The sequence below is a fragment of the Falco rusticolus genome, chromosome 10, assembly GCF_015220075.1.
Source record: "Falco rusticolus isolate bFalRus1 chromosome 10, bFalRus1.pri, whole genome shotgun sequence".
NCBI lineage: Eukaryota > Metazoa > Chordata > Aves > Falconiformes > Falconidae > Falco > Falco rusticolus.
Window position 1 is genome coordinate 4,034,589 of NC_051196.1, and position 20,175 is coordinate 4,054,763.

The following is a 20,175-nucleotide window of genomic DNA, read 5'->3' on the forward strand; positions in this document are numbered from 1 at the left end:
CTGTGGCAGAGCAGGGAGGCGGATGGGTGAGGGTAGAAATCTCTCGCCTGATCCCTGTGCAAGTTGCATCCAGTGTGGTTGGTATACCACGGTTCCTTGTGCAGAAGGGATGAAAGCTATGGTGTTCATCCCAGAAAGCCCCAGTGGAGGCAACATCAGGACATGTCTCTGAGAGTGGCCAGCAGAGTCAACACAGACATGTTGTCCGGTGCTCCATCGGCAGTACACCCAGTATGGAAGGACCAGTGGCTAAAGATGTCAGGCACCTGATTAGAGATGTTTTCTAACATCAGTTAGATGTTAGAACACTAACAGTGTGAAAAGCACGGTCTTCTGAAAACCCAGTCCCTTTACGTATCTTGGTTGGTCGTTCAGAGACCAAAGTCATTACACAAACTCTGGTAATGTTGGCTAAGGCTCGGGGAAAGCAAGAACTGTGAGCGGTGCCAGGCACGGGCTGGATCCCGCATGCGGGTGATGGTCTGTACGGGGGTAGGTGGTGGAGGTGATCGGTTGACGTTGGGCTGGAGATCCATCAGCTGGCTATGCCGACTTGTGATAAGTGGCAGAGGGTGGTGGGTGCTTTGGAGCACACGAGCTTTTTAAACCACTGACAGTGGTTGTTTAGAGCTGCAGCAAAGTGCTTTTTGTGGGTGTATGGCTGCAGCTTAGCTTTGGCCTCAATTGCTTGGCTACCACCCCCACTCCCCGTGAACCGCAGGATCTCAGGGCTGATCCTAGGTGGAGGGTCATCATAAGCCCACCACAGTCCTCCTGTAGACCATCCTAGTGGTCCTTCGGTGCAGGTCTAACCAGGCAGTGCCTCGGTGGGGTGAGAGCGGTTCTCTCCCTGTTCTGTAGCAGGCACAAGGAGGGCACAATAGGAGAGTGGCTTTTCTTGCCTGATTGCAGCAACTACCATTGTGGCTTTCTTCTTGAGATCATTTCTAATCTGCCATCCCAGGTAAGAATTTGGGCAGTTGTCATGCAAGGAGGAAAGCTAGGACTTCCAGACCCCGAGTAACATGCACTTAATAATTAGTCATCTGATCCCCACGACGGCTGCACCTGGTTATCAGGAGCCAGACAAGGTGTCTTCTGCTCCACATTCGTTCCATGATGAACACATGAACCTGTATGGGTAAGAGAGAATGCTTCTTCCACATCACTCTGCATCTCTGCTGTTCCTCTTCTGCCGTGGCGTACGTCCCAAGCAGCCACCCTCTTCCAGCCTGTGAAATGTCCAGTTAGCAGATATGAGGAACAGCCAGAATGTGAAAAACTGCACTCCCAGTGCCAAGTTCTTGCTGTGCAAGTGAGTTAATCCATGAGTTTCTCTTTCTTCTTGCTCCTTCCCAGCATTTTGCTGGTAGAAATTATCACCTTTACTGCTTGTAGGTAACAAACGTGTCCCTGCCCCATATATCTGCCAGGGCAGGCTCCGGGCAGGGAAAGGAGAGGTGTTATTACACCTCTTGTTTTACAGCTGAGGAACTGAGGAATGGATGTCCATGTTAATGGGAGAAGCTTGGAAAAGAGTTGAGAACCGAAATTGTTGTCCTAGTCTGGTGCTTTGATTACCAGATCAGGTTCTCCCTTCCCTTGGTAACTGATGAGTGTCAAAAGATACAGCACCCAACTGCTGGCGTGTCGCTAATCTGATTTTCTGAGGGGTGAGATGCTTTCTCGTCACAACGAACCCTGAGAAGGTGGGGTTTTGTTTCCTTTTGTCATTTCAAGCAAGGTTGTCTTGTCTGTTTTAATATTTTAGGGATCCGGTCTTAAAAGAGATGCGAGTGGAGGGCTGGCATAGCAGTCCTTTCCGTGTAAGGCTTCCAGGCTGCGAGCGGGGCTTGTGTCTGCAGAAATGGGTAGATGTCCTATGGTGAAACTGAGTGTCTTGGCTTGCTGTGGGTTGGAAAAACGGTGAGAAAATTTGGGCAATTGAAAGGAGATGTTTTAGCCCTCTGGATGGGGATTGATTTGAAAACCAGAGGGCTTTAGGATTTTGATATGTGTTGGCGGCAGATGATTGCAAAACGAGCAGTCTCCATTTTGGTCACCTGTGCCAAGTCGCTTTTGGTGTAGAGATTTAAAAAAACAAGATGCAAATAATTGACCAAGTCTTTAAAGATTAAAAAAAACCAAAACAAACCAACAACAAAAAACCCCAACCAACTTCCCAGGGAAGGAGAGGAAAAAAAAAAGAAGAGATTTCCTCAAGAAGCAAAAAAACCCTTTACTCTTTCCCAAAGCACTTTCTGAGGTACCTGATTCTTTCTTGGTTTTTTCCAAAACAATTCTCTGGCAGCTTGTGCTCACACATTTTAAAAACCAGGGTAGAAAGGAATATATCTTGACAGTTTAATTTGTTGCTGAAGTGTGGTCACCCCTGGGGTGATTCAGAGCAACCGTGGAGTGGATGATGAACCCATCCAGGGTGGGAGGCTGCTTAGATGAGACCGCCGATGGAAGATGCCCATGCAGAAGTGTAATTCCTGGAAATTAGGTTCTTCTTCTTCCTCTTTTGACTCCAACGGAGCTGTAGCCCGTTTGCATCTTCTGAACAGGGCGGTTGTTACTGTATCCTTGCACGTGTCCTTGCTGTGGCAGCAAAGGAGGTTTTGGTGATGCTTCTCCCGGCAGGCAGGTGGTAGGGAAGACCCTCTGGTACTGGTCAGCTTTAGAGATGAAATGGATGCAGAATAAAAGGTGGGAGATGACAGCACTTCAGGGTACAGGTCCCCATACCTTCTAGTCCCTGGTTGGGGACTTCTAGAGGCCTAGGGCAGCTAGCTGGGTATGGCAGTCACCCACCCATGGGTGCAAAGGGAGCTCGGTAAAGCTGGCCTGCAATTTCTACCATTTTAAATGGAAAACAAGGCAGGATTTTTTCCTTTGGGAAGGCAAAAGAAAGCTTGCCTGAGTTTTAGAGGAAGCCGTACAATTTCAGAAGAAAGAGGTATGGCGTTGCCTCTGTCGCCCTGTTTAAGGGTCCTCAAGAAGAGTGTTGTGTGAAGTGTGCTCCTTGTCGGGAGGTGGGAAGCTGAGTGCCTAGCAGAGGGCTGGGCTTTTTCAGAGCATGCTACTAAGTACGTGGGTTTTGGCAAGCCCTGCAATTGCATCGCAACAGGCTTATGAAGTCTTGTTCGAATTCTGCTGAAGCTGGTTGAACTGTGTTGACTGCAGTGACCACAGTACAGCATCTCTCAGGTCAGTTCAGGTTTTCTTCTCCTTTATTTCGAAGTCTTATGTTAATGAGTTTATTCAATTCACAGCCCAGAGCAACTTCAGGATCAGTCCCATGGCAGGAGGAAAAGAAAAAAGAAGCAGCAGCAAAAAAAAAAAAGCTCGCCACCAACAAAACAGATCAAAATAATCAAATGGCTCATGTTGTGGAACTGGGATGTGACTGGCAGCTGATGCGTGGAGGTGGACAACCGCCAGTCACACTTCCTTGGCATGGCTTGCTCTGTGGGGGCAACGGGAGCAAGTACCTGTCAGTATTGGGACACAAAGAGATAACATTTTAAATCTGAGGCAGGAGCCTGCAAGCTCGGTGACAGGTGTATGCTGGGGTGGAAGAAAAAGGTCTGCCACCAGTAAGTCACCCTTTCAGGGAGCTAATTTGAACTCCTTGTTTTCTTCTGAACCCTTTATTTCAGTCTCAATGTGAGTAAATGTCATGCAGTCTCTCCCATGCTTGCTTTCCTCCCCTCCCCCCCCCCCATCTGATTTGAGGGCCTTTCGTAACAACTTATTCCTCATTGATCCTGTTGTCAGGGCAGTTATTCTGCCTGCAGTCCCCCTTTTCTGTAGCATGAGGGCTGATGGCTTCACAAATCTTACAGTAACTCCTCAATCTCTTCCCTGGCCAGCCTAGCAGCACGCCAGCTCCATTTAATGTGCGCCGTCTGCTTTGGCTTCCTGCCCCTCGACTCATTATTTTGCATTTGTCTGCATCAAACTCCAGCCTTGCCTGCCCCAAAGGATCATATATCAGAAGTTGTGAAAAAAAAGAGAAGAATCCTCAAGGTTGGTCTGTAAATCCCAAGTCTCTCTGCTCAAAGAGATGTGCAGCCTGGGTGCTGTATCCTCTCCTCTCCCGTGTCCTTGCCCAGCCCTGCCGGGTGTGTGCATCCCTCCCTGACCATCCTGGTGCGGCTCTTGGTGAGCATGGAGTGAGCCTTGCAGGTTCTCACGGCACAAAGCAGTTGGCGTCTGGGATGTTTGCCTTTCTCCTGCTGACACAGAGGCAGGTTGAGACCTGCAGCTTTGCCTTTTCTTCAGTCAGCCCCCAAAATAGCTTGGATCCACTTGGTACGGGGGAAAACACTGTGAAGTTTTCTCAGTGGCAGATACTTCAGGACATGGGCCTCTCCTCTGCTGCTTGGTGTGGTGTTGCCATCAGGCCTTGGGGACTGGAAGTGCTTGTGTGTTGGGTGCAGCGTGAGGTAGCTCCAGAGGGGGACCAGGTGTGAGATGGGGAACATCAGGGTGCGATTCATCTGTCCAGATGCTGACATCCGACATCCCAGCTGCGTATCCTCAGCCCCCCATACAGGCAGCGGAGGATCCTGACGCAGGTAGACATCTGAAACCGGTCAGCCAGTACGTGCCTGTCTCCTCTCTCTCCGGGAGATTCTGTGTTGTCGGTGAGATGAATCGCAGCTGGACCAGCTACGTGGAGCAGGTCGGGGTGGCACATAAAGGGAGCAAGGCAGTGTTGGATGTAGGTTGTGCTTGTTGTGCTGTCTCGTTTGGTGAACTGGTGCTTCTTCCCTTGCTCCAGAAGCTGCCCTTCGTTTCGATTCCTGGCTGGCCAGGAGCTGGCGGGACGTATCCAGACAGCAGCTGGAAGACAAACACCAGTCGGAGGTGCTGCTGGTAAAGGTGCTAGGACAGAGCTCCCAGCCTGCGCCAGTTCTGCACCACAGGGTGTTTAACCGAGTGATGGCAGAAAGCGCAGGTGGAAACGGGGCCGTGTTGTCCCGTTTCATCCTCTCGTGCTGAGGCTGCTGGCGTAGCTCAGGGGTCACTCAGGTACCTCTCGGGAGTTCATGGCCTTGTATGTGTGCCCCAACAGCAGTCCTGTTGCATTGCAGTGGGGAAGGACATGAGACCTCTAAATTTGGAGCTGGGACCAGGGCATGGGGACTTCAAATTGTGGATTGAACAGATGACAGCAGCAGGAGCCCTGCAGTGCCTCTACAAGGGCTGCGCATCTGGGCGTTCCAGGCTTGGTTGGTAAAACCTTTTATGTTCGGGGGAAAAAAAGAGCTTTTTTTTAACACTGAAGTGCTACCAAATGCAGTAATGAGGCTCTGGGGGTGATGGAGCGGGTTTCTGTAGTTCTGTATCCCACTTCAGCTGAACCTTCACAGCTGCTCTGAAGACCCTGGCGTGGTCTGCAGGGAGCAGGTTGGAGGAGACCCAGAACTGCTCTTGAAAGAACTGGAAAAACAAAGCTGAGCCGACTGGAAGGAATAAAGCCTGGTAGCCTGGGGAGGATTTTCTTGACTGGCTGTTTCCCCTTTGATTGGGAGCACTTGTTCCATCATGCCTTTTGCTGGGGAAGTATTAGCCCGGTGGCAGAAATGTGATGTGCCAGGCGTTTTGGGAGTGAAAAACCTGTCCACAGCAAAAGCCTGCAAAGCTTGAACTGCGCTCAGCCTTCGAGTCCCTGTGCTGGCAGCTGGTTGCAAGCCTGCTCGGCTGAGGAGGCTGCCATGCCAGGATATTTACCCTACGTCTCATGCCTGTGTAGTCAGCATTAAATCCTACAACCCTGAAGAAAACCAGCGTTGGTTTTGTACCCTGCTTTTTGGTTGTTGCTGAAACTCACGCTGTAATTCCCATCCTTTCAGACACATGTAAAATGGTGGCTCGCTCTGGAGAGTCTCTGCAAGTCTGCTGTGCCTGCTGGAGTCACCTTAAACTTTGCAAGACCAGGGAATTTATGAAGCGGGAGATTTCTGGCTGACCCTAGGTGGGAAGCACGCAGACCGTGCTACAGAAAACGGCAAAAATACACCTTATATTCCATTATATAGTGTGTTTTCCTCGCTTCACAACACATCTGCTCTCTTTCCTGGCTACATGTCTACCACAAGCTTTTCTACTTTCCAACTCGCGTTCCTAGGGGATGGAGAGGACAAGGGAGGGCGTGTGAAAACCTTCAGGAGGCTTTGAGTTCAGGAGGGAAGGTGTATCAGTGCCTTGTAGTTAAGATCCCCAGCATACACTTTGCTCTGATACTTTCCTCGTTGTCCTTCCCCTCTGAACTTTGGTACGGTAAATAGTGTCCCTGTTTGAAGAATGTCCCAGCAGGGAGGCATCTGGCACAGCGCTGGGTCCTTGCAGCTTCTCAGCGTTCCTGTTGCACGTAGCCTCTTGCCTGGTCAGCAAGCGCATGGTCGGTGGCACCAAACAGCGGGCGTGCATCTGCCCTGTTTGTCTGCTCGCCCAAGGTAATTCCTTCCGTTACTCCTTCCATAGGGCAAAAACAAGCCAGAAAGGGAGAGGTGTTAACGCAGTGTTTTGGTTTGCAAAATGTTACCTGCAGCGCTTTGCTGTGCTGTTACTCACGTGCAAAACGCTGAGCCCCATCTGCAGGAGCGGTATCGTGCTAGTAGTGGCTTTTTGCTGCGATCGACCTGCTGCTGGCTGGATGCACTCTGGCAAAGCAGTGCTTTTTACTCGTTGCTTTTTGCCACTGACGGTACGCTTGCTGCCTTGTCAACGGGAGACGATTGATGGGTCTGTGGGAGATGTGCAGTGGTGTTGCTCGGCTGTTTGCTCTCCTGGCTGAACAGGCGTGTGTAGGGGTCTTTGAAAGCTGGGAGAAGAAACCCGGATCCATCAGTCTCTTTCACAAAGGTTTTGTAACTATTTGACCTTCCTAACTAATTTCCCTAATAATAACATATATGTGTAACTAAGTCTGGGCAGACAAGGCTATATCAAGCCTTAGGCATGAGAAATAGTGTAACACGGTCAGGTTGTGTGTGGTGTCCAGGGCAGAGCTAACCTTGTTGCGCCAAGACCTTCCTTAAGGTTTTACCTTTAGGCTGGGAAGACAAATCCCATCGCAGAGAACCCTGGTTCCCTCCCCTGCTCCACCAGAGGCTGCTTTGGATTCTGATTCAGCTCTGCAAATACCGTCTCGTGGCTTTAGACTGGATATGAAGTCGGTGGGTATTATTTCCCCTGTGAAGGCTAGAGCGAGGGAGAGAAAATTAAAGCAACTTGTCTTAGCCTGAGTCAGCATTGTGGAGTAGCAAGTGTCTCTGTAGAGCCTAGTGAAAGGTCCCTGCCTTATCTGGCTTGATATTTTGCTAGTTGCACAACTCAATCATCCCATAGATGCAAATATTTTCCTTGGGTTGGCCCCGGTTGCCCAAGGAGGGTGTTTGTTCAGATTCTCATACTTTGCAATTAATATAAGCTTGCAATTAATATAAGCTTCTCAACTCTGCATGAAAGAAAGAAAGGGAAGTGGAACTAGGTGGTTTTTTTTCCCCCTCCCCTCTCCCTTTTGTTGCTCCTCACCAGATGGCTACTTTGAAATGAGCACATTGTGGTTTTTTTCCCTTGAGCAGCAACGTGTTGCTGCAAATTCAACTTTGGAGAGGTGGTGGGAGCTTTTGTCCGCTGACGTTGTGGCTGCTGCGGGCAAGGCACAGACAATACGTAGTGCTGTGGGTACCAAGCCTGCAACCTGCGTCTGGTCAAAGTGGATGCCAGCCCAGCTGAGCGGCGTGGCCCTTCTTCCCTGGTGCCTTCCCACACTTGCTTGGCAGCAGCTGGGAGATGCTAGACCTGCCTTGCTCCTTCGTATCGTCGCCCAGATTGTGCAAGAGCAGTGAAGTTCATGCCATGGGATGTTGTCAAAGGAATCTGAACTTGGTGTGATGCAAATAAATACCTTCTCTCTGCCTCGTTCAGCTAATGTGGTCTTATCTCAAGAGGGCTGGATGAAGTGTGCTTGTCGCAGCTGTGCCAGGCGCTGACACAGCTCATGAAGGTACTCATGCATGATCTCTCCTGAGCTACTGGATGAATATCAGCCCCTTTAGAGGGTAAATTCCCTCCATTTTAGTACAGGTTCAAAAAAAAGGTACCTAGTTTAGACCTGGAGAGCATGCTTCATCTTTAGGTACAGTGGCAAAACTTTGTGTAAACCCCATGAAGTCTGTGCTTCATCGTGTTTTCCAGAGTACTCTCTGAACTTGCTGCTGCTTTTTTTTTTTTTTTTTCTTTTCAAGAGCAGAGATTCCTTTGGTGCTGTAGAATAAAAGAAGCACTTGCTTATAGTGGTTATAGTGGCACGGAGGAGTTGTCATCGTATAAAACTCAGCCAGGGCCATCAGCTGTGTGTTTTCGCAGCAATCTTGACTGATCACTTCGGTGTCGTCTTCAGACCTTGTAGCCATATGGAAGTCTTTTAGGGGGGAAACAAAAGGCCAGCTACATGATTTTTTGTATCTGATCAGGGTTGTGACTGTAGCTTAAGTCAGATGTCCTGTTTGAGTTGCTATAGTATGTCCTGGGTTTGATCAAAACCCTGTGGAAGGGCAGATGAAGCTTGTGGAATGGCAGCCACCACTTGGAACAGCATCGTTATGGTAGATCTCCATTTGGGTAAGAAATACTATTTTCAGATACACTTTTCTTCAGTGCAGGTCTTGCACCCTCTCTGCCCTATCTTGGGTGTGCAGGAAAGGCAAAAATTGTTATATGAGGTGATTAAAATATTTGTGATTAGTAGGGGTTTGAGTCCAGATCCTAGACCCTAATCAGGCTCTGATGGAGGGAGTTAATTTAGAACAAGACAACCTTTATCCCAGGTTTTTAAGGATGGATGGTGAGGGTAAGCTGACTGTTGTGGTTTAACCCCAGCCAGCAACCGAGTACCACGCAGACTCTCACTTGCTCCCTGGGCCCCAGGTGGGATGGGGAGGAGACTCAGAAAAAGGCAAAACCCTTGGGATAAAACAGTTTAATAATTGAAATAAAGTAAATATAACAACAATAACGAAGAGGAGAGGGAAAGAGAGGAGAAAACCCACAAGCGACACACAACACAGTTGCTCACCCCCGCTGACTGACACCCAGCCAGCCCCCCAGCAGTGACCGGCAGCCCCCAGCCAGCCCCACCCCCAGTGTAAGTACCGAGCGTGATGCTCTGTGGTACGGAATAGCCCCTTGGCCAGTTCGGGTCAGTGTCCTGGCTCTGCTCCCTCCCGGCTCCTTGTGCACCTCCTCATGGCACAGCGCGGGGAACGGAGGAGTCCTTCACTTAGAGTAAGCGCTGCTCAGCAGCAGCTAAACCATCAGTGTTATCAACGTTACTCTCATACTACATCCAAACACAGCCCTGTACCAGCTACTAGGAAGAAAATTAACTCTGTCCCAGCCAAAACCAGGACACTGGCAAACTCCAGTTTTCTGAGGTCGATGCTTTCCTTGCTGTCGGAGTATAAATTTTTCTCTTGTGTTAATATACTCACTCTCTACAAAACACTGCAGCATCTCTTTTTACTTAAGTAGTGTTTCAGGCTAAAGTAGGCTGGTTTGACATGTGAGCTAGGGGTTTTCCATGAGCTTCTCGTTTCTAAAAAAAGCTTTTTGCAAACATTTGATTCACTTTTTAAAAAAATTTATTTTATTTTTTCAGTTGATGTTCCTACGTGGGAACAATGCGAGCTATGTAGGAACCGTGCCGTGGCCTTGAAGGTTCATCGTAGGGACACAGATGGTCCTCAGGGAGCTGCTTTCTGAAAATAAGAGAATTTTAAGGAGGAAATCAAGTAGCAGGCTATTTCCAGTTAGGTGTGAATGACGTCCAAGAGTGAGAAGCTGCTGTGTGTGCTGTAGGAGCCCTGAGAAGCGGCACCAGTGAGCTCCGCTGCTGTCAGATGAGGCAGGGAGGCTTTATCAGCACATCACCCCTTGCCAAAGTCGCGCCCGCGTTTGTCTCTCTGCTAGGCTCCTGTGAAAGCACGTGGTCACGTTTGAGGTCTCACAGTACTGGCAAGACTAAAAATTCAGAGTTCAAGCTTACTCTCTGTATTTATTCTCCTAAAGGAAGGCAAATTTTGTCCTGCTGAGGATTTGAGGAGAAATGGCCCCATAAAGTAGTATCCCTGCCTGCAGATATTTGGGTGGTTCTCTGCTCTGTTTAAAAAAAAAAAAGGAAGAAAACCCAAAAAACCCAAAGCAAAACACCAAAATTCTGGAAAAGCTGCTTCTTCAAAAGTAAAGGCTTTCTTTAGTTGTTCCTAGTGGCTGTTTCTTCAGGGGGATCATTTCCATATCTTCGGATAATTTCCGAGTCCAACTTGAAGCTCACAAGGCAGATCATGTTGTGATGAGAGCTAGGAAGTTTGCATCCTCTGATCAGACTGCATCAGCTTTAACAGTGCCGGTTCATGTCACCTGTCCCTTTTCTTGCTTGCTTTTTCCTAACCACTAGCGGGAAGAAAAAAAATCCCGACCAGTGTAGTAGGATCGAGTGCATCCTCCACAGCTCTGTCACCACCAGTGAGCTGTGCGGTGCGGCTGGCACACTGGAGGGCAGGGGTGCCATCCAGAGGGACCTTGACAGGCTGGAGAGGTGGGTCTGTGTGAACATCGTGGAGTTTAGCAAGGCCAAGTGCAAGGTCCTGGGACAGGGCAGTCCCCAGCACAAACACAGACAGGGCGAACGGGTTGAGATCAGCCCTGAGAAGGACTTGGGGGTGCTGGTGGATGAGAAGCTCGACATGGCTCAGCAATGTGTGCTCGCAGCCCAGAAAGCCACCCGTGTCCTGGGCTGCGTCACCAGCAGCGTGGGCAGCAGGGCGAGGGGGGGATGCTGCCCCTCCTCTCCACTCTGGTGAGACCCCCCTGCAGCGCTGCGTCCAGCTCTGGGGTCCTCAGCACAGGAGAGACATGGGCCTGTTGGAGCGGGGCCAGAGGGGCCACAGAGATGGGCAGAGGCTGGAGCCCCACTCGGTGAGGGCAGCTGGGAGAGCTGGGGCTGTTCAGCCTGGAGCAGAGAAGGCTCCGGGGAGACCTGACAGCCGCCTTCCAGCACCTAAAGGGGCCGACAGGAAAGCTGGAGAGGGGCTTTTTACAAGGGCAGGTAGCGACGGGACAAGGGGGATGGCTTTAAACTGAAAGAGGGTGGATTTACATCAGGTATTAGGAAGAAATTCTTCCCTGAGAGGGTGGTGAGGTGCTGGCACAGGCTGCCCAGAGCATCCTGTGCCTGCATCCCTGGCAGTGTTCACATGGTTGAGCAGAATTGGAGAGGAACCCCAGACCACACGTAGGAGCAGGCTCCTACCACTTGAACAGTGAGTTTGTAGCTGTTAGAATTCATATTTATAGTAGCAGGAAAAAAAAAAAAAAAGCCTGAAGGTGTGACAAGGGATGCAGCCACTAGTCTGAGCAAGCATATACGCTGTGGTCTTTGGTGCATACCCCATCGCTGTGTCCCACCAGCCTTGCTTGGCGCCCCTTTAGTGGTATTTGCTGTAGCCCAAGAGATAGTTGGACGAGGTTTTTGGTGTCCTGAGGTCCAGTTTTCAACCCCCTTTCCAGAAGGCATGGCTTAAGTACCAGAGCTTCACTTCTTGGGTCTTGGCTGGTGTTTGCGAGGGCAGCGGCTGAACGCAGTGGTAAGCAATGGAATAAAAGGTCAGGAGTGGGGGGCTGGAGGCAAATGGGCGATAGCATGAAATGCTCCCAGCACTCAGTGATTTGCAGAGTGACGTACGTCATGTAATAGATCTTCCCACCCACCCCCAGTCTTGCAACATATAGAAAATACGATTTTACTTATAATGAACCTGTATTATTAGATGCTGGGGGATTGAAGGCAGATGCTTGGATTTTCCCCAGTGGGCTGAAGGGAGGTTCGGATTTTGTTTTATTTATTTATTTAATATTTTTTTAAACCGAAGCCAAAAAAACCCGTGAGTCAGCTTGATCTTTGCTGCAGCAGTTCCTCCGCTGTGGTCCCCAGGCGTTGTCTAACAGATGCCTCCACCTCCACTAGGATGGATGAACCCAGAGACTGCTATAAACATGTGCAGGCTTATTTTTGTCACCCCCACCCCTCACAGATACTCCTCAGGGAGGCTCGGTGTGTCCGTAGGAGCCAGGGGTAGGGGGGGATGCTTGTGCCTCTTAGCAGACGGTCCTGGGAAGACACTGCTGCTGGTCCCAGGAGTGAGTTCTCTGTGCCAGCGCCCACCAGCACCTTGTGCAATTCCTGGTGGCAGACAGGTCTCCCGGGAGGAGGAGCTGCTCTGTAGGCACTCCCTGCGCCTCCTTGCCAGAACGAAGGTGTACTTTTAATCCTTCCTTTCCCAGGAAACATCAGTCTACCTTGCTGTTGTCTCAAGATGCTGAGAGGGATAAATGCTCCAAGTGGGCTGAGGCTGAAACTTAAAATAGACCAAGTGAGGTCCTCAGCCAGTGTTGACTGTCTTGTCCGTGCAGTGAAGCCACTAAAGCCACTACTTTTTACCCTTTCTTTAAGGTAGGTGATCCTGCAAGGTCAGATCTCAGTTTTAGGGCTCGGATGTTTGGTTCTGACTCCTGGTCTTCGCCTGTTCTCTCCCTTTGGGGACCTAAACCATCTTACACCTTGCTCATACTACACACGCACAGTGGCTTAGGGCTGTTGCGAGATGTCAGCTTTGAAGTTCTAAGTTTGTCATTTGTGTTTATGGGGTTTTTTGCAGGCCAAATACAGAACTGCTTGCATGACCCTTGTAAAGTCCAAGAATAAATCCAGTGTTAAATGGTTCTGCCATGTGTGCCTCCCCAGCATCTGGGCTTGGGCAGCAGGATCAGAAAATCTGAGAGGCTAGTGGGAGACGGCTGGACACTGGGAAAGAAAATGGGAAGCCATAGATACAAGCCTGGTAAAAAGAAGTGGTGTTTATAGCTTGGGGACCTCGTTGCTGCAAAGGAAGTCAGTGGCTTCAGAAGGTAAAACATTTGAGTGTTATATGGGCAGCAGGGACCAACCGGAGCTAAAAACAAATTCTCCAAAGTGGAAACTTTGGTGTAGGAGCCCCCTTTTTTGTTTGCAGATAATCTGGCAGGGTTAGACACTGCTCTGGCACCAAAGATAGCTCCCACTGGAAAGAGTAAAAGAAGGTTTTGGGCTACATGAGAATCCCCTGCAACATCTTTGATTCCCAGCCGTTGCTCACACTGCCCTAATGATGTTACACTACAGTAATTACAGTGCTTTGCAGTTCAAAGTTCAAAAGTCCCCTTTTTCTTTGGCTATTTTGTTCTTTCCTTTTTTTCTTTTTTCTTTTTTTCTTTTTTTTTTTTTTTTTTAACTTCTCAATGTGTGTGACTGATTGCTGCTGTGTGGGGTTTTGCCTGGGGGGTTTGTGCAGGGGCTGATCTGCGCTGGAGGTGTGTTGCCATGCCTGAGGAAAGGATGCTTCACCTAGAAGGGCACCTGCAGGCTCACGCTGACCTGGTTTACCTTCCCCAAGCCGTGACTTTTCCAGCTCATGCCGCAGATGTTTTGGGCTGTAATTTGCACAGTCTCTTGCTCTGTGTACTCTCAGGACAATCCAGGTGCTGAAGAACAGGGTGAAATCCTGTCTGTGGCTGTTTTAAGCCCCAGGTACCTGCTGGGGGTACCAGGGGTGGGCAGGTGCTGGTCTTTGACTGACTTCTCCTACTAAAGGCATTCTCTCTCTAAAGACTTGAAGGTTTTCGTCTTTCTGTTTGCAGTTGGGAGCTCGTGTCCAAGCTCCCTTTCATCTTTTTGTCCATTTACTTCATGAACACTCTGACTTTGCCACAGCGAGTTGCCATCCCCAAAGCTCAGGGCACAGCGTGCTTCCCATCCATACCTCTTTCAAACCAGCGAGTCTGGTTAACGTGATGGGAGGGAGTGCTTGCCGAGATCCAAGGAGGATCAGAGCCCTCCGTTGCCCTTCTCTCCGTTGTTGATCTATGTAGAGGAATATCTAAGCTGAATCAAAGATGTAGGGTAGGGTCTCCGGAGCTTGATGGCCGTGTCAAGCCCGGTGCCAAGGTCAGATCTGGATCTACTCAGTGCCTTACCAGGGATGTCCTGCAGGACTGGGGATCAGCTGAGGGATTTCAAGAAGATGCAGGTCCACCTAACCTTTAGGCATTGTCAGAGGGACCTCAACTGCTTTCTCTCGGAGGCTTTGCTTATTTGTTAATCAGCTCGTCAAGCCTCAGTGTTGGTGACACCACAGGCTTGGGGTCCTGCTTTTCTGTGGTTTCTTTTCAGCCCTAGTGCGCCTGTGGATGCTGGCTGTGAGCCCACCCAAATCCTGCATGTCGTCATTGCTGTGGGCTCCCAAGGAAGCTCTGGAAGGAAACCCCCCCTGCTTCTGCTGATTGTGCAGGTCTGCCAGCAGATGCTGGAGGCTGTGACAGAGGTGATGGAGTAGGTGCTGTGCTCCCGTCCCCTTCATAGTCAACTGCAGCCGCTAATAAGAAGCACAGTCTTGTGGTAAAGCTTGAACGTGGGGGAGCAGAAATCCCGGCTTTACCATGAGTTTCCTGTGTGACCATCAGCGAGTCATTTAATGGCTGTGGGTTCCTCATTGCAGGGTGGAGTTACTACTTCCTTGCTCTGCTACGCTGTGTGTTCCCAGGGAGCGAGAGACACGAACCTGCATGGAGGCTAGTCGGAGCTGAAGGAGCACGTCTTCTGCGCCCTCGCTGTGATGCTTGCAAGGCAGGCAGGATGAGTCCCTGTGCAGTGTCCCTTTGTCACTCCAGAGGCAAAAGAGGAGAGATTCCTCCCCTTCCAGTACAGAGAGCTGTAATCCGTACATCTTCAGTCTTGTTTGCAGCAGGTCTGTGCTGTGACAGTGATGCATTTAAATAATCCACCCACAGCAACATTGCTTGGATTTTTTTTTTCAATCCAGGCTGCTGCAGAGGGAGGGGACATGAGCATCACATTAACAAGCCTATTGTGGCTGAGATTGGCCATGAGCTGCAAAGTGGGGTTTGGGGAATCCAGGACACAAATTTAACAAAGTCTGTTGATCCAAACTTAAATCTTGCACCTTCACCTTTGGAGCTCTCTGCCTATGTCGGTGTGGCGTGGTGGTTGCCCAGGATTGCGCACGCAGTGCATTGGTTGGCTCTGCCTGGCTTCAGACCTGCTTGTGATGAATTCGTTCGCCTTGGCTGTTGAAGGGCTGACTTTGGAGGTCTTCTCCACACCTCTCTGCCAGCTGTGCTCAGCGTCCCCATCCCTCTAGGTTGCAGCTGGCTGGTGCTGCAGCTGCCGGGTCCATAAATCAGTGGAGTGCCCCTGAATATCTGCTGCATAATGACTGGTGCATATTCATGCTTGTGACAGCGTTGTGTCACCCTGCTACTAACGTGTCCCAGTGGGAAGGAGAGCAGGGATGGGGTCCCAGCAGCAGGTGCCTGCTTGCTTCCTTTTATCTCCTCTTCCTGCTGCTCACTTGTTGTTGGCTCCCTAAGATGCCCCATCACTTGCTTTTCTAATGCATTTTCCCCAGCTCCTTCTCCCGGATTTGCTAAAGCGAGCCCTGCAGGTTTGCTTTTTGCTGTGGTGCCTTCTTCCCGTTCGTCCTTGCTGTGCTAATAAATAAGGGTGTGTGCCTGCAAAGGTGCTGCAAGGGCTAAATGAATGCAGAAGGGTGATCGTTATATTTGATCACGTAAATTAAATGGCTTACAAAGGAGGCGCTGTGGAAGTATCTGATTTTGGCTGTTCGGGGTCACTCAGGCTGTTCCTTTGAGCTCTGTCTTTGAGCAAACAGCTTTTTATTGGTGTCCCATTGGGAATGGAAAGGCAAGAAGGAAACAGTCTTCTTGCCTCATCCCAGGATGGGGCTGTCCTTCATCCATAACTAGCTTGTGGAGATGACACGGTTGCATCTGTGCTGCTCTGCTGTCTGTCTTGAAAAATGAGGGGGGGGAAAAAGATGCTGTACCACCTTTCCCTGGGAAAGATGAAACTCTGGAGGATCTGGTTAGTGGCCTGTGATATACCACACGTGGGAGAGGACGGATGGGGTTTGACTCTGCTTTTCCCCTTGCAGTACAGGATCCTAGGTGCTGTCCAGGGCAGCTGGGGGAGCCAAGTTGGGTACCGAGCAAAGAGTACCCCAACATGCGCCTATCTGAGTCCAACCCAGTTGGAGCTGGCTGGCCCTGCAGAGAGGGATCCCCCTCACTCCTCCTCTGTGTTTCTTCTGCTTCCAGGGGGATTTGAGCCATCCCCAGACGAGGACCCTATTTCTCTGTGGGGCCGGTTAGCCATCCAGAGCGTGAGTGCCGCGTGGGCAGAAGCAGACTGGGCTTGTGCTGTCCCAGGATACTCATTTGTCTGCTTTTCTGCTGCTGGCCAGCAGCTTCCACCTCATGCCACCCAGTCCCAACGCGCCTGGCTTGCTGTTCGGACCTTTCTGCTGCAGGAGCCGTAGTACGATAGGACATGTGCTGCGTGTACCGTTTCATTCCTGGAGACTGGAGCTCACCAATACTCTTGTAATATTATTTTGCTCCAAACCCTGGCCTTTTAAATGGTCTCCTATCCATTAAATGTTAAAACACAAAAAAATTAAGAAACTGAAAGCATTATCAAAACAATTCTTGAGACTTCCCAGCTGCAAATACCCTGGTTCCTTACCCATTTATTTGCTGTAAAAATACATATGTGTTAGGATTTAAAGCAAGCAGGAAGCTGAACAGCCAGCCTATTTCCATTGCAAATTCTTCTCAGTGAAAATGGCTTGGATGTGTTTCCTGAAACCAGCTTCCTAATTTTTCCCTGTCAGCAGCTGTTTGGGAGGAACAGGGAAGAATGGGGAGGGAGAGGAGAATAGAATTCTCATAAGGGGAAAGTATTTCTTTATGAGGTACCTTTTTTTGGCCCGATATGCATCAGTGGTGCTCAGGTTGAGACTGGCTGCCTTAAGTGATGTGTAAGGCTACTTTATACCAGTGGCTTTCCCCTTCTAGCCAGGCTTCCAGTGGGGAAAACAGCAGTGGTGCTCAGCCTACCCCTCTGCTTCCAGCCCTACCTGCGTCTCCCGTTGTTTATCTGTGCATCAGAGCATCCGTCTCTCTGCTGGCCGCCTGGGCACATGACCCAGTTGTGATTTCATTAGGATAATTGGAGAGCACACCAGGCTTTCCTGCTTGATGTACCCAGCCTCCCCAACCATCTCTGCCCAGGAAAGCTGGCCTGGGGGGCAGCTGCCAGCTCTGACAGCCCAGCACAAAGACCCAGCAGGAGACCAACAGCTCTCCCATCCAAAAACCTCTACTGGGAGCTTTGTGTGAAGACCCTGGATGGGAATTCACATTGCCTGAATCTAGTTCCCAGCTTTACCACCCGCTGATGATTCTGGGCCAGTCCCTTGGCTTGTGTGCATCCCCTTGCCTGACTGTACAAAGAGGAGGATGGAGGATGGTGCTTCTGCTTGTGCATGGCCACCACCCCCAGCTGGAGCACTGAGTGCTCCATCGCTTGCAGCTCAGTGGTGAGGTCTGAATTTGTCCCTTCTCAGGCTGTTGCAGCAGAGGGCCGGGTGGCTGTGACCTGCTGTAGTGTGATGACAGGACCGGTGGGTCCCAGGAGAGGCTGTACCTTTCCCCAGCAGCTTGCCTGGGGCTGCTCCTTTTGTCACCAGGAGGACCAGGCAGAAGACACCAGGTACCTTAGGAAACCAGCTGGGAGACATCATCTCTTTTAATCCTCCTCCCCCCCTATTACTGGGCAACATTTGCCTCAAAGCCTACTGTTCTCTGTCCCTGTTAATAGCTGTAATTACAGAGATCCACTTACACTGGCGCTGCGTACTTGTCTGGTCCAAGTCTCTACTTCATCGTGCCTTATATCTTGTGGGAAAATCAATACAATTTGGTACTGAGCCTGGCAAGTCAAGAGATTGCTCAGTGCCTGGGTTCATGGTTGCCTACCACACATTTTAGCAGTTATAGTTATTATTGTCTGTAATGTGGATCTTGCTTTAAACTTTCCTGGGTACATGTGCATCTCTCTGTATGCTCCAGGTACATCACGCTGCCTTTCATGACTATAAATCACCTATAAACATCCCATTTATGTTTATAGCTGGCGTTTTAATGCAGAGGAAGGTTAAAAGCTGCCTCGTCTCTTGAGCTCTTTGTTTGTGTTTCTGGAGAGGGCTGGGAGTCCAGGGAGAAGTCTCTTTCCCTGGGTGAGGCGGATGGCTGCCAGCCCAGGCAGGGAAGCGTCTGCCTCTGAACCGCCCGCTCGGCCCGGGGAGGTGGAGGTGCAGGAGCCCTGGCAGTTTGCAGTCTTCTGCATCTCGGCACTGAGAGCTTTTCTTCCCCCCCACTGCTTTCCCACATGCGTTGGCAGGGCCAACGCTAGGTCCTAAGTCCTGATGGCAAGAAGAGAGCTCGGGTTTTATGTAATTGTCCCCTGGCGTCCCAGCCTGCTTCATGGTGTGCTCGTACCTTCATGCCTCCACCTTTACCAGGCTCTCGGACAAAACTCAGTCCCTTCTTCCCTTACGCAGGCTGCGCTTGCTCGTAGAGTCTCCAACAGCACTGAAGTGTTAGATCATAAATCTGTGGGCATAATTAAAAAAGGGTCTTTGATTCCTTCAAAAGCCTGGCCCTGCCTGATGTAGACAACAGGTGTTTTCAGCTGGCGATTTGGGTGCTAGCCCAGGTGGTCTCTCCCACTGCTTCTGATTTTTTCAGGGTTCTGTTCTGCAGCGGGGTGGGACGTATCGTCTCCTTGCCCCTTTCCTTCGGACCTTTGCAGGGACTGGCAGCCGGTAACCTGCAGAGCAGCCTGCTTTCCCTCCGTGGACATTAGCTGGGAAGGTTGGTTCTTCTGCAGAGACTGTGGTGGGATGGGCTCCTTGCTTCCAGGGAGAGGGGCAGGGTGGTGATGGTGGGAGGTGGATGTCCCACCGCCCCTAGCAAGCACCACTCGGCACCGACCGGAGCTTCCTCGTGGCGTGCTGCTCCCTGTCCCATGTTCACGATGCTGGAGGCATGGGCCTGAGCCATTCTGGTTTGTAAGCTCCTGAGATAAGGGGCCTGCTCGCCTCTCTTTGGAGTATAGTCATCTTGGTGGCCCGTATCGGCTGAGGGGGCCGTGCCTTCATCCAGGGGGCAAGCTCTTGGGTAGCTGGTTTGTTCTTTGGGTTTATTGCGTTGCTGTCTTGTCGAGGTCATTTGCTGGTTTGGTGGTTTAGGCATAGCTGCCTGCCAGTTGTTTTTCTTAGAGTAAGCGGGCAACAAAGATTTTATTAAGAATTTTTATGATTTGAGATGGAAAGCTGTGGAGTGGCTGGAAGACAAGGGACATATTACGAGCAATCCAGCCCAAGTAACTTTGTTGTAGTAGCAGGCCGAGCAGGCCGGAGCTGTAACAAGCTGCAGGTGTTGTGAAGGACACATGCAAGGCCAAGGGAGACAGAGAAACTGGGTATTCGCAGAGAGATAAGAGAGTTGGACAGAAAGATGAGGACAAACAGGATGCCTGCACAAGGGGCGAGCAGCGTGTGGGCACCACCCCGGGACCCATCCTAGGGCAGGTGGAAGCGTGTGAACGAGTGGTTTTAACCGATCACCTTCTACACAACAAAGCCTGCGTAGCGTGTGCATTTTTAGCTGGGGGTATAAATTGCTGTGGGTCTATAATAAATTGCTGTGTATCCCTTAATAAAGTGGCACTAACTTGATCATGTTGGTCATGTAAGTTGTGTCGGAGCCTTCTGCGTCAACAGAAAGGAAGAACAGCTTACCAGGGCTTGCACAGCTTTGTCCTTTACGCAACTGGCAGACAGCTGAAGCGGGAACCAGGGAACAGCAGATGAGCAGCAGCTTTGGTGAGGGTGGTACTATCTTGTCTTCCTTTGTCCTTCCATCTCTTCTGGAGAGGGAAGACGAGCAGGGACTTCGCGCGCCCTTGGTGGCTGGGTAGTCTGGCAGAGGGCTTGTGTTGCCAGAGGTGCTTCAGCTGGAAGCTCTGCGAGGGCTGGACCAATCCCTGCCTGTTGAGGACTTTGTGCAAAGCCATGGCTTGCACCCGGCTGCTGGGACATGCTTATGGCTGCTGTGGAGAGGTGATCCTTCCCTTCCAGACCTGCCTGCAGCTTTCTGCTCTTCTTCCTTCCAGGT

The 20,175-nt window shown here is 50.4% G+C and overlaps 1 protein-coding gene across 2 annotated transcripts in view; it reads left to right on the plus strand.

Annotated features, from left to right (window-relative positions):
* Positions 1–20,175, plus strand: part of HRAS (HRas proto-oncogene, GTPase) — a 43,724-nt gene that overhangs the window by 7,466 nt on the left and 16,083 nt on the right. The window contains exon 1 of one of the 2 annotated variants that reach the window (XM_037402075.1): positions 6,371–6,470. The exons of the other annotated variant lie outside the window; for it this stretch is intronic. The gene's annotated coding sequence lies outside the window, so the exon portion shown is untranslated. Of the gene's footprint in view, positions 1–6,370; positions 6,471–20,175 lie in introns of those variants that run through there. 2 annotated transcript variants of the gene reach the window in all.